The sequence below is a fragment of the Callorhinchus milii genome, unplaced genomic scaffold (genome assembly GCF_018977255.1).
Source record: "Callorhinchus milii isolate IMCB2004 unplaced genomic scaffold, IMCB_Cmil_1.0 Scaffold6, whole genome shotgun sequence".
Classification (NCBI taxonomy): Eukaryota; Metazoa; Chordata; class Chondrichthyes; order Chimaeriformes; family Callorhinchidae; genus Callorhinchus; species Callorhinchus milii.
This window is the reverse complement of record NW_024704747.1, coordinates 5469735-5482192: the sequence shown is the minus strand read 5'-3', so window position 1 is coordinate 5482192 and position 12458 is coordinate 5469735. Positions and strand designations below refer to the sequence as shown.

Genomic DNA, 12458 nt, shown 5'->3' with positions numbered 1-12458 from the left:
TCCAACACAGCTTCCATGTATTTTGGGGCTATTATCTTGGATTCCTGAATCGAATCACAGCTTGTGTTTCTGATCCCAGAGCTTATGTTACGCTACAGCTCCACTGGATACCAAGTGAGACACCGCACCCTGGCATTTCACTTGGATTCACTTTTAGATACACAGTGCAGTCGCCAACAAGAGGCTTGGCCCTAATCACCAATAGGGTGTAAATTCCAGAGCAGTTGTGTGGTGGAGATTGGCCCCCGTGGGATCTCCGAAGTGTTAACGCGTTAATCTCCGTGCGCTGTTTTCAACTCAAGAAATGCCAGGGTCTAACTTGCGATATTTCTTAACGGGATTCCTTCATAAGGTTTCCAGCAGTTGAAGCGTTAATAATCAGACTCACACAAAGCAGCAAGATGTGACAATAGGATAGGCACACACGCACACACAGACACACACACACAAACACACATAAACACACACACACCAAACCTTGCCTGCCTGACTGCCTGACTGAAGATAATGAGTCATCAGAATCGGTACAGGAAAGTGAAATTGTGCAACCTTGACCACTTTGTGTCACTTCAGTGGAATTTTTAGAAGGTAGCAGTTTGTGTTCTTGCATTGCGGTTCACGATTACATACACCTGTTGGACTTGGAGATTTTGCAATAAAAAGGAAACTGTTTTTTCCTGAGCGCAGCAGAAAGGCTCAACCGCAGAAGGCGCAACAGTTAGCAGCTATCGCCAGCATCTCGTGTTACGTAACAGTAAATAACGTACTGGTTTTTTAAACACCGGGAATTACTCGAGCTGAGCCACTTTCAGGTGAAATTTCTTTTCAGGAGTTAAGCAAGTTTCCACGAGTTAAGCAAGAATGAAATCATCACAGTTTAAACGTGCAGACTTTTGCAAAGGAGAGACAAATTACAGTATTGAGTTTGAAGTGACTGTTATTGGGACTACTATTTATTCGTTCATTATTCTTAAACTTATATTGGCAGTATGCTCAGAACAGAGCCACATTATCTCAATAGTAATACGCTCCCCTCCGAACTCCAGTTTCAAGCCTAGAATTAAACACACACATTTTGCTTTAAACAATGCGACTGCAACTGGAGAGAAGCAATTGTCTATTATTTCCTTAACAGTTCCATGTGAATTACTCAGTTCTGGAATTATACAACACCAGCTTATCTGCAATTAAGAAATTTGTCCACATTGTTATGGGATAAATGCTAAATCATCTCTCTATTACTTATACCACTTCCAGCTCTTTCCCAATTAGCTTGATGTTTTTACTTATCCCTTAAATATTTTTTACAGTATTTATGTTTATAATTGTCTTACACAATTAAGCAAAGAAATACAATGAAACCATCACCTCACCTCATTAAAGGAAAGCCTTTTGAATGATAAAAGAGAATAGGAAAAAGATCCATCATATGTCAGTCATCTTCAAAACTGGCTAATAATATCCCAGGCAGCTCAGTTGGATTCGGGATCAGAACCATATAAACTTATAGTAAGTTTTCAGGCCATCAAGCCTGTCAGTGTTCGATAAGTGAGCTATCGATTTAGTACCTTCTGCCTTTTCCCCCATACCATTTTATAATTTCTTCTGTTCAGATAGTTATTGAATTCTTTCATATGTGAATTCATAGTCTAGGCTGACACTCCAGTGTAGTGCTATCTAGGCTCGACTACGCCAACTCCCTGCTTGTCGGCCTTCCCAAGTCTTCCCTCCAGAAGCTGTAGATCATCTGCAGCTGGTGTCCAGTAACTAGGAACCCGGTTGTTAGTAGATTGGCAGATCGCTTTCTGGGGGATAATAATTCCTGCAAAAAAAAATGGTCACTCAATCCACGACTGTGCACAAGTGTTCCACAAACAGTCATGGATCAAGTGACCAAATTATTACTTTTTTTAGTGATTATTACCCCCAGAAAGCATTCCGTCAATCTACTAACATCCGGGTTTCTACTTACTGTGAGGTAAACAGACTCTTGTGGAGTAAGAAAACTTACCTAATGTTTGATCCTGTAAGTGGTAAGGCGCTATATCAAATGCTAAGATTATCATTGTAATATTATTATACTGTAGATTGGATTACTTGGCTGATATGAATTTCACGCTCTGGGGGAACAGGATGTTTAGTGCTAAGATGTCTGTGCTCATCACTTAATTCACTAGTTGTCACTAGCACAACAAACATACAAATTAAACATCAGTCGTTATTTTAGCAACACGGGACTTGGTCCCACGTGAATGTCACAGCGATGAAGCGAGCTTGAAGCTCAGCAAATGTACTGTGTGTGTTTTTTTTTATTCCATTTATGCTCCAGTTGCAAAGAAGGGTTTGTGTGAGTGACACTTTTTCAGAATACTGCTAATTCCATGTTTCTATAGTATTAGTTAATATGGAAATCCTTGTGAGAGTAGAAAAGGCTTAGCCTTTAGCTGTTGGCAGGGGGTGGGCAGGGCTTGGCAGAGCCTCTGTGCCAGAGCTAATCTCGCCCACTTGAAATGCTACATCAGATATGTTAAATAATATTGGTTTACTAAACCTTCAGAAGCGGTTGTGCCTCTCTTGGTAGAATTGTGCTTTAGGCCAGTATAAATTTAAATTAGACAGCGCCTGTGTCTGTAATACCATAGATACAATCAGTGGAAAAAGCGAGTTTATGTATGTTTCAAAGACCTGTACAGTTATTGTTAATATCAATTTCAGATGAGTTTTATTAAAAAGTGAAATTTACGATGTTTCATACTACATACAATTCCTTAAATATAATAATAATCCTTGCATTCGATATAGAGCCTTATCGCATCCTTGAGACGACTCAAAGCGCTTCACAGAATATACTTTAAAATCAATTGACTTTTTGTGGGCAAAACACGGCAGCCGATATCACACAGCAGTGTCCTACAAACAGTCGTGGATTGAGTGGTGACTATCACAAGGCAATAACATGTTGCAATTTCACTTTAGGATCTTTGCATTGCTTCATTTCTACTGAGGGAAGTTACATAGTTGCATGCACAATAATACCAATAATAATCCATGAGTACGTTTCATTTGTTTTGTCCTTTTTGAAAATATTCTTGATGCATTCAAATAAAAGAAGTTTTCTGGTAACCAAACCTGAACAGATTTTGCATCTCTCCATTGTGAGTCATGTAGAACCCACAGTGATCTCTTCAGATATTACAATCTACCACTTATTGTCTGGAAAACAACAACAACAAAATTACATTTGTAAAGCGCCTTTCACGTTGGGAGGACGTTCCAAGGTGCTGGACAGACAGAGTTACGGATCCGAGCTGGGGGTCGGGGTCGGGGAGGGTGGAGGGCGGGGAGGAAGCAGGGAGATCGGAAGCACGGTCGAAAGAACAGGGTCTTGAAGTTGGCAAGGGAGAGGGTGAGACAGAGGGACTGCGGGATGGCGTTCCAGAGGGTGGGGTCAGAGTGTCCGAAGGCCCGCCCGCCAATAATGGGGCGAGTGAGGTGGAGGACGTGAAGCAGGCTGGAGTCGGCTGAGTGGAGAGAGCGAACAGGAAGGTAGGGGGTTAGGAGGTCGCAGAGATAGGAGGACTTTGAAGGTGAGGACCAGGATCTTGAACTGTATCCTTTGTGTAATGGGAAGCCAATGGAGTTGGGCAAGGATGGGAGTGATAGGGTCGCAGAGCCTAGTGCTGGAGAGGACACGGGCTGCAGAGTTCTGGATGATCTAGGAGGATAGGTGGGTGACCGAAGGCTCGGTCGAAAAGGAGGGTCTTGAGATGGGTCTTTAAAAAGGCAAGGAGGAGGGTTGGAGTGCATCCATTAAAGGTGATGCTGTTAGCGCCCGAGGTCTGACAGAATAGAAATGAAGGTAATGGATGCTTTAATGAACTTTGAAGCACTTTGAATGTTGTACACAGCGATAAACAAAGCTACATATACATTGGGAAGTTCCCTTTCCTGTTCTCTGCGTTGGTCCCTCTTTATCCAATGTTAGAGTCCTCGGGAGAGCAGGAAGTCAGCCCAGCTGGGTTGTCAGGTTCTGGGTCAATCTGCTAGAATCTCCACTTGGGTAATGTGAGAAGGAACTTCCTCTCCCGTTAGCTTTCCTTCACTTCTATGTAAGACACTCTGGCTGAGAGCAGAGAGATCATCCCTAATGGGAGCGAGAGTGCAAACACTGTTTGAGACTGGTATTCAAACTATCCTCACCAGACAGGGAGTTTACCACTGCAGTGCTGACGTGCATTGGCCCATCTAACGGTTTCAAATCATATATTACCAGCATTCTTTGAATCAACTTCCAATCCAAATACCACAGTTCAGTTGCTTATACTATTGCCAACGAACACAACTTGATGTCGTGCTGCAAAAGGTCTCTTAATGTAAGCTGCAGAAGACTGAGAAAAAATAGACAAAATAAGTTAACTGACATAACCTAAGATAATTAATCCGTGAAACGTTAATTCACTGACTTTTATCTCCATCCTTAGAATTCATGTAGAATGTATGAATGAAAATGGATCTTGTTAACCATAATATGTTCCTTGATATGTTACACTCTCATTTTCCTGCTGGTTATTGATAAAGGCCAGGTTTAATTACAATTTAATAAACTATCCTTGCATTTACTATAGTCCTATTATGTCAAGAATGCCTGAAAGTATTTCAAAGTTTGTGTAAAATGTAGGTGAACAATATCCCACAAACAGCCTTGAAGTGAGCGAACTCTTTATGTGGAGAATTATTTACTACCAGGAGAAACTCTCTTGTCTTTTTGAATAGTGCCGTGGGATCTAACATCCACCTAAACAGGCAGATGGTTTAAGTCACGTCTGAAGGAAGGCACCTCCGACAGTGCAACATTTCCCCTAGCACTATGTGTTAGCCTAGACCATGAGCACAAAGTCCCAATTTGGGCTTGAGCTCACAACCTTCTGACCCAGAGACAAGACTACCGATTGAGGCTACTCTATTCTAAAAGAATTTAAAAATTATTTTTAACAATTGCTGTTGCCTTGATAGGTTTGAGAAGTTTGCTTGATGGTTGCATTATATCCACGACTATTTGTGGGACAATGCTGTGCGCAATTGGCTTCCGCTTTTCGCCTACACAATACATAGTCACTATATTTTAGAGTAGTCTGTGAGGCGCTTCGAGACGTCTCAACAACGTGATAAGGTGCTATTTCAAATATAAGGATTATTATAATTATTAAAGGAGGTTTCTCCTAGCGTGATGGGCAACAACCCTTCAGATAAATTGATTATTCATCTCATGGTTCCACAGTACTGTGTGTAAATTGAGTGCCGTATTTGCCTACAATTACACAGTCACTACACTTTCCACGAACTCCCTGTGAAGTGCTGTGAGTTATTGATGTTCCAGTTGCTATATCAAATGAAAGGACTATAATTATCGTTGTTTATCTAGGCCCTGCAATGCATTGCATACCATCTCTACAAAGCACTCTTCATAACTTAGAGCACACCAACATCATACAATTCAGATTAAAATAAATCTTCGGGCAATATTTAATAAAGCCACGTGGGAGAGATTGAAGTCAATTTTTGCAAATGTTTTTGCGACTGATGATGAGGCCAGTAATTTAATTTACAGTACACAGTACAGCTGGAGTTCAGTGGTGAAGCAAGTCTGTCGACAGACACTACAAGGGCATCTTTCTGTGTTTTCCAAGCCTAATAGAGTTTCCATTAACCTTTCTTCTTCAGAGGTGATAATGTAATTGCACCTGCCAAGTCTTTTTACACCATTTGCTGTTTGACAGATATACCGGAAGGGACATTTTCTGTACAGAAACTAGCTGTTCAGAAACCGGATTTGAATTTTGATGTTTTTTTTGTATCCTTTACGAGTGCAAGTGTACACTTGGCAAAGTGTTTGACTTAACAACAAATTCCAGAAGTCACAGTTCCGAGTGGAGCTTCCTGCCTGTTGGAACAGCGCATCAAGAATAGCAGGACAGTATTTTCTCTGCAACAACAACAACAAACAACAACAAATTACATTTCACGTCAGGAGCACGCAGCAAATCTATAATTGTGTACCTCGAGAGCTTAGACTCGCTGTAGTCATTTGTTATCAAATCTATAACGTTAGGATTTGCGTTGTTATAGCTGCCTTGATAATTAGAAATATAAACCAACGTGAAACTAAAAGTTCCTATAGCAAACCCTATGGCAACATATTAAACATCTGTGCATAGGCTGACACTACCTACGCAGTGTTGTGGGAGCGCTGCATTGTCAGAGGTGCCGTCCTTCGGATGAGCCGTTAAACCAAAGTCCCTTCTGCCTATTCAGAGGGTCGTTAAAATTCCCATGGCGCTAGTTGAAAAGAGAAGGGAATTTCTCCAAGTGTAAATGTAGCAAATCGCTGTGTGCAAATTGACTGCCGCGTTTGCCTACACAAATACACAGTCACTACATTTCACAGTAAATCCTATGAAGCACTTTGAGATGACATATTGTTATTATGATGATGATGATGATGATGATGATAAATTGCTACATTAAATGCAAACCTCATGTACTGTATATCAAACATTCCCAGTCAGGTCCAGTATGGATTAGGTGGAGCAGAGAGATCTATTTATATTTTCTCACCAATTTGTCTACCTCTCAAGCATTTCTCTGTGCACATACATTCCACCCCCCCCCACCCCACACCTCCTGTGGCCCATGTGCCATGACTTACCAATGCACCGCGAATGCACAGAGGGATACTTTGCTCTCCTGCGTATTATTGAGCCTTTGTGTATGCTGCCAATTGTCTCCTGCTGGTTTGCTCAGTAACTGAGCAAGCAGCTGCATTCCAGGGACTGGAATTACAACGGCGATGGAAGGCGCCTTTAAAATAAGGTTCATAATTCGAATCCTGGGGAAGGAGGTCGTGCAATCCCTGGTGACCCCCGCAGAGAGAGGATTGCGTCCCATTGTGGTAGAACTTGCATCCATTTCCACTAATACTTCAGTGCAAAGGGATACATCTGTTTCCCCCAGTGGCACTGATGGGCTGATGTGTCTGGGGGGAGGAGAGAGGTATGTCTGCATCTGATCCCTAGGAGAGCAGTGGTGTCTTATATCCCAGCCCCGCAGGTAGATGCGAATTGCACAGCCTATTTCCTGGCAGCATGCTGAAAGGACGAGTCTGCCTTATCTGGAAGCTTCGGGAATGAATGCGATGTGGTGAGGTGGGTGAGGGGATCGGATTTTAACTTTAAGAATGCCCCCAAAATGTTTTCTGGTTCTGAAAAGTCCAGTCAAAAACATGAAAACCCATTCCCCAGTCACCAGTAAACAGCACCAGTAAAATGCACTCGAACGGTACTATGCTCCTGATTATTCCAGATTATATTTCAGGTTGACAGACGTGAAACCATGAGCCTTGCTGCGAAGTAGCAGCGTTCGGTCGTAGAAACATGCGTGTGGTTTTTTTTCTTTGTGGACTCACCTTACTGATCGACGGTCAAAAGGAATATGGGGAGAGTAATTTCAGTAACATACCAGTAAATGCAACCTTGACTTATTTCAAGTAATCCAAGATGCCCATAAAATCCAGGAATCTGAAAACTAGCCTCAAATAATTCGTACTTCCAAGAAATCTCCACTTTTTTTTATAACCTAGACCGTGGAGTTAGAGGCACAACTGATAAATGACAGGCGGCGAGTAGTACAGGAGACAGCTTAATCTGAATAGCATTGACCTGGGCTTTGATCACTGGAAATTTCTATGATCAATTTATCACCATCATCAATACTCACACATACAACAATTTATCAATACTTTCCTTTCCGTTGTCCTGCATTTTTCCAAGCAATCCATTTCCTTATTTTTTACACACCCACACACGTGCAAAATGACCTTGCTGATTTATTAATTTTGTAAGAGTATCCAAGGTAAATGAAAGACTTCTGCAAAGTAGCAGTTACATCGTGAATAAATAGCAGAGAATATAAGTCTGATCAGACCCCAAACTTCTGCCTAGTACTGGGAGACTTCTCCTATTGCTGGTAATCCAAGGAGGATGAAATTGTAGTCAGTGTCAGAGCAGAGTTCCCATGGGTTGACCTGAGACTCATCAGGCACCTGCAGGATCTCCTATTTACAAATCCTTTTGCAAATCATGCAAATTACATAAGGGAGAAGGGAATAAAGGGCTACAGGAGAGGGTATTAGGAGGGATAGAGACTCACATGGAGTATAAACACCGGTATGGACCAGTTGGGCTGAATGGTCTGTTTTAGGACCTTGGGACGTCCTACCGATGTGAAAAGTGGTATATAATTTGTTGCTGTTGTGGTTTTTCGGTAATGCTCTACCTAATTCTATGTAAATTCAACAACAGTGTCACTGTGCATAAGATGGAAATGGCAGGCAAAACTTTGCAATTCATACAGTGTGTGTGTGTGTGTGAGGCTTGTGTGTGAGGCTGTGTTTGTGAGGGCGGGGTTGTCTCTCTGAAACCTTGCCTGTCAAAGGGGTTCATATTTCTCTAGTCGCACACCAAACCATGAGCAAGTTCAATGTCTGAACCAAGCAAAAAGGCAGGACTGGAAGTGGAGGTGCCGACAAGAGATAGAGAGGTCTTTACTCCTTCACCAACTTAGCCTCCTGTTGTCAAAACTCCTCCCTCCTCAACCCAACAGTGTAACATTATCCACCCCCTGTGCCTTTCCCCTCCGCCTGCAGGAAATAGCCTTTTGATCTACTGCCTCGTTGTACTCCCTCCAATTTATATTAAAATTATACACACAATATTATTTTTTACAAGGCATGTCATAAAGATACTTATCCCCCTATTTTTTAAAAAAAGGTTTCATATTTTGCAACGATCTTATATAGTTGCCATTTATTTGTTCTCTTGTGGATAGCTACACAGGTTATATAATAATAATAATAATCCTTGCATTTGATATAGCGCCTGATCGCATCTTCTAGACGTCTCAAAGCACTTCACAGAATATACTGTGAAGTGAATTGACTGTGTATTTTGTGGGTGAAACGTGGCAACCAATTGTGCACAGCAGTCTCCCACAAACGGTCGTGGATTGAGTGACAAAATTATTATTATTATTATTATTTTGGAATACCTTGTGTACCTCATCTTCAATGTGAGGGGAGTGGGTGGGGATGCGGGGAAGGAACACAGAGTACATCCTCTGTAGGATTTTTCTCCATCTCTGACAGGCTACTTTGAGGATTCCCAACAACACATTTTACCTTCTGTGATCCCGGCGTCTGAGTCTCAATACATTCCGTGCTCTCAGATTACGAGGAAAATGAAAGGTGTCCAGTTTGTTGAGGACGAGTGATGTGCTAAGGTGAGCGAGCGGTAAGGAGGAGACTGGACACTGGCATTGTGGGGGGCAGGTACAGTAGATTAGTAACCAAACAATCCCGGGCAGGTTTCAGATCTCACTGTCAGAGGGTAATAATTAATGATCAAATGTTAATGTGGATGCTGGGTTGTTGGGCTGTTGATGCTATTAATTCAGCTCAGCGGAGCCAGTCCTGTGCAAGACCTGCCACAGCTGTCACTGAGTTTGCTTAATTATCCTGTTGCCTTTAGGCTCTTTTCCTTCTTTTTATATATATATATATATATAAACTGCAGGACAGTATGGTTTCACTGAAGCAGCAATGTGAATAGTGCACAGCTTCCTGTGCTGCATGAGGCTACGTTGGAGCCCTCCTGCCAAAGTATTGAACAGGAACGGATAAGCCTATTGCTTTTAACCCTGTGAGCGTCCGCTACGGTTTGAAGCACCGATGGCAGTCTCTTCCCCGAGAGAGAGAGAGAGAGAGGGAGAGAAATATGTACGGTTTTGTACATTCACATCCTTCACAATCCACTCACTGATTTTCATCGCTTTCGTCTATTTTAATATCTCCACGGTATCGCTTAACAAATTCCTTCATAAGGAATCCCATTAGAATTCGCTCAACCCGGGGGAAAAACACTGCTCCGGAAATAGATTGAGTCGGAGTGGGGTTCCTGTAATTCTTCAGGAGGACTCTCCATTTGTGCGACACTGATTCCTTGATAAAGAATCACTTGCAGAAACATTGCAAAGTAGCCCTCCCTCATACTTTGTTCGTGCATGTCTCTGTGCTAGTAAGTAAATTAGATACACACGAAGACATCCTAAAATTCAGAATTTTAGCTTCCTGTGGAAAGCTACGGCACTGTTACCTCCCATTGCCATACATGCCTCGTGCAGGTTGTTCACTTCCTGCGTGAGCTGTATTTTCCATGCGTTATGATGTGTTCTCGTGCCTCGTCTATCACAATGTTAAAGTGGGAACCGAGCCCTAGAAATAAAATGTAGTTTGTTTACATTCGGTGGTTCTCTCTTCAAACGCAATTCTTTGTGTGTGTGTGTGTGTGTGTGTGGAGAGGGACGGTGTGTGGGGAGCTCAAAAGGTTTTAAATGTGAAGTCATTAACAGGAATGGGCTAATATTAAAAACTTTTGCACAGTTTGATACCCCAATTTAATTAAGTAATAATTATATGCTCTTGCATGGGTCACCTACAAATTCCAGCCATCGGCAAGTGGGAATTAATATCCGATGTGCATTGCCACAGGGTAATTGGCAAATAAACTACTACAAAAGAGACTATCATTATTCTATTATTCCATTTGTGAAAGAAAATAAAGTCTCTAAGCTATGGCTGACAATTCAGCCTAGAATATTTTATTATTTTAAGCACCGGGAAGTCATCTTGATGCGATAGCGATTTTGTTGAACCAATGTTTAGAGGTTTCATGTGTCATTTTGCACTCCATTTTTATACCGGTGATAAAGTACTTTACACATCTAGGGGTCGGTTGGCTGCCTTCAATTTTATTACAATATGTCAAATTCTATATCAGGATTGGGATCTGTGAGGTGGTTGCAAAATCTCAGTCACCTTTACCAGCGTAAAATCTGCTGGAATATTCATTGTCGTGCTTAATGATGAGATAACACTTTATTGTGTGGTAACTAGCCAGCTATAGTGCCTTTATCATATGTTAATACCCGCTCCCTCAGCTAACCAGATCACTCCTTCAGCCTCATCTATTCAATAATTGGGCTATAATGAAGAGGGAGGTGCCTGTTTATGAGCCATTTTATTTAAGTGCTCACACAGTATTTAGTCTGATAAGAGACAAGTCAATTGCTAAACTGGGTACAGGTTTGTTAAAATTGTATTGGATTCAACACCTCTTGTCTGCTCATTCATTGGTACTACAGAATTAACACGTTAGCACTGTGGCAGTGTTTCATGTGTTACCCACAGTTGCATCTGTTTTTTGTAAGTTTTTGAATCGATCTGACGGAAATTGATTCTTGCTGAAACAACAGTGACTGTCATTTCTATTCAATTATATTCTAATTCCTCTCTCCCACCCACTCCCCTTGGAAACACTCTGAATATAAAACTTTCAGCTGTTCCTTGTTCTTGTTTCTCATTTCTGCTACTGGTGTGACTGATGATGCTTTTGTAATACTGGTGTCTCAGGCCACAGGGGATGCTGAGGACAAGTGGAGAACGTGAAACCATGTCCTTTGCCCAGACCAGCAGTGTTATACTTGGCTACAACAAACCGCTTTGGTTTCCTCATTGTCCAAGAACAGAATCCCCAGTCCCAGTGATGCATGTTGCTATCCTCGTGGTCCCAGGGGAGATTGGATTTGTGCTGGACACTGGATGGACCCATTTTCTGTAATAGTTATAATAATAATCTTTGCATTTGATATGGCGTCTTATTACGCCTTTGAAATGTCTCAAAGCGCTTCACAGAGTATGCAGTGAAGTGAATTGACTGTGTATTTTGTGGGCGAAAATGCAATTTAGGAATTCGACACAATCGGAATTCAACGCAAACTAAATACACAATTTCCATGTGTGTTACGTAAGGAAGTCATTCTTGCACATGCATTCCTGGATACTGAGACAGTTCTCAGAGTTGGACTGAAGATGGCTCACTGTTAATCTCTGGCTAGACTCGCACCCCCGCCCCCCCACCACCACTATTAGCCTGGCTATAAACGTTGCACAAAATTCCCCTGAAAGTTAAAGCTGGTGTTAAATATGGGGTGGAACAGCATTATACCTGTTATATTTTTAGACTTGAACATAGGTGTCAGCCTGACTCTGTTGGTTACACACTCATCCCTGAGTCAGAAGATTCAAGTCTTACATTGGGACTTTGATCATACAGTCTAGGTCAATACTCAAATCCAGTGCTGGGGAGAATGTTGGATTGGTGGAGGTACCATCCCTTGGATGCATCTCCCTGATCAGGTGGATGTTGACGAACCCATGGCACTACTTCAAAAGAGAAGAGAGTCTCTCACAGTTTCCTCGCCAGCAGTCGTGCAGATCAAGGTGCTTATTCACTTCATGGCTGTTTGTGGAACATTTCTGAACACAGATCAGCTGCCATTTTCACTTT

The 12458-nt window shown here is 41.9% G+C and overlaps 1 long non-coding RNA gene across 1 annotated transcript; it reads right to left on the bottom strand.

The window, feature by feature from the left end:
- Nucleotides 1–1040: 1040 nt before the first annotated feature.
- LOC103180468 lies at nt 1041–9342 on the bottom strand. Its single transcript, XR_488109.2, has 3 exons — nt 9233–9342; nt 3057–3213; nt 1041–1054 (listed from the first exon to the last, which is right to left on the bottom strand). It is a non-coding gene; the product is annotated as an uncharacterized LOC103180468 (long non-coding RNA).
- Nucleotides 9343–12458: the final 3116 nt, after the last annotated feature.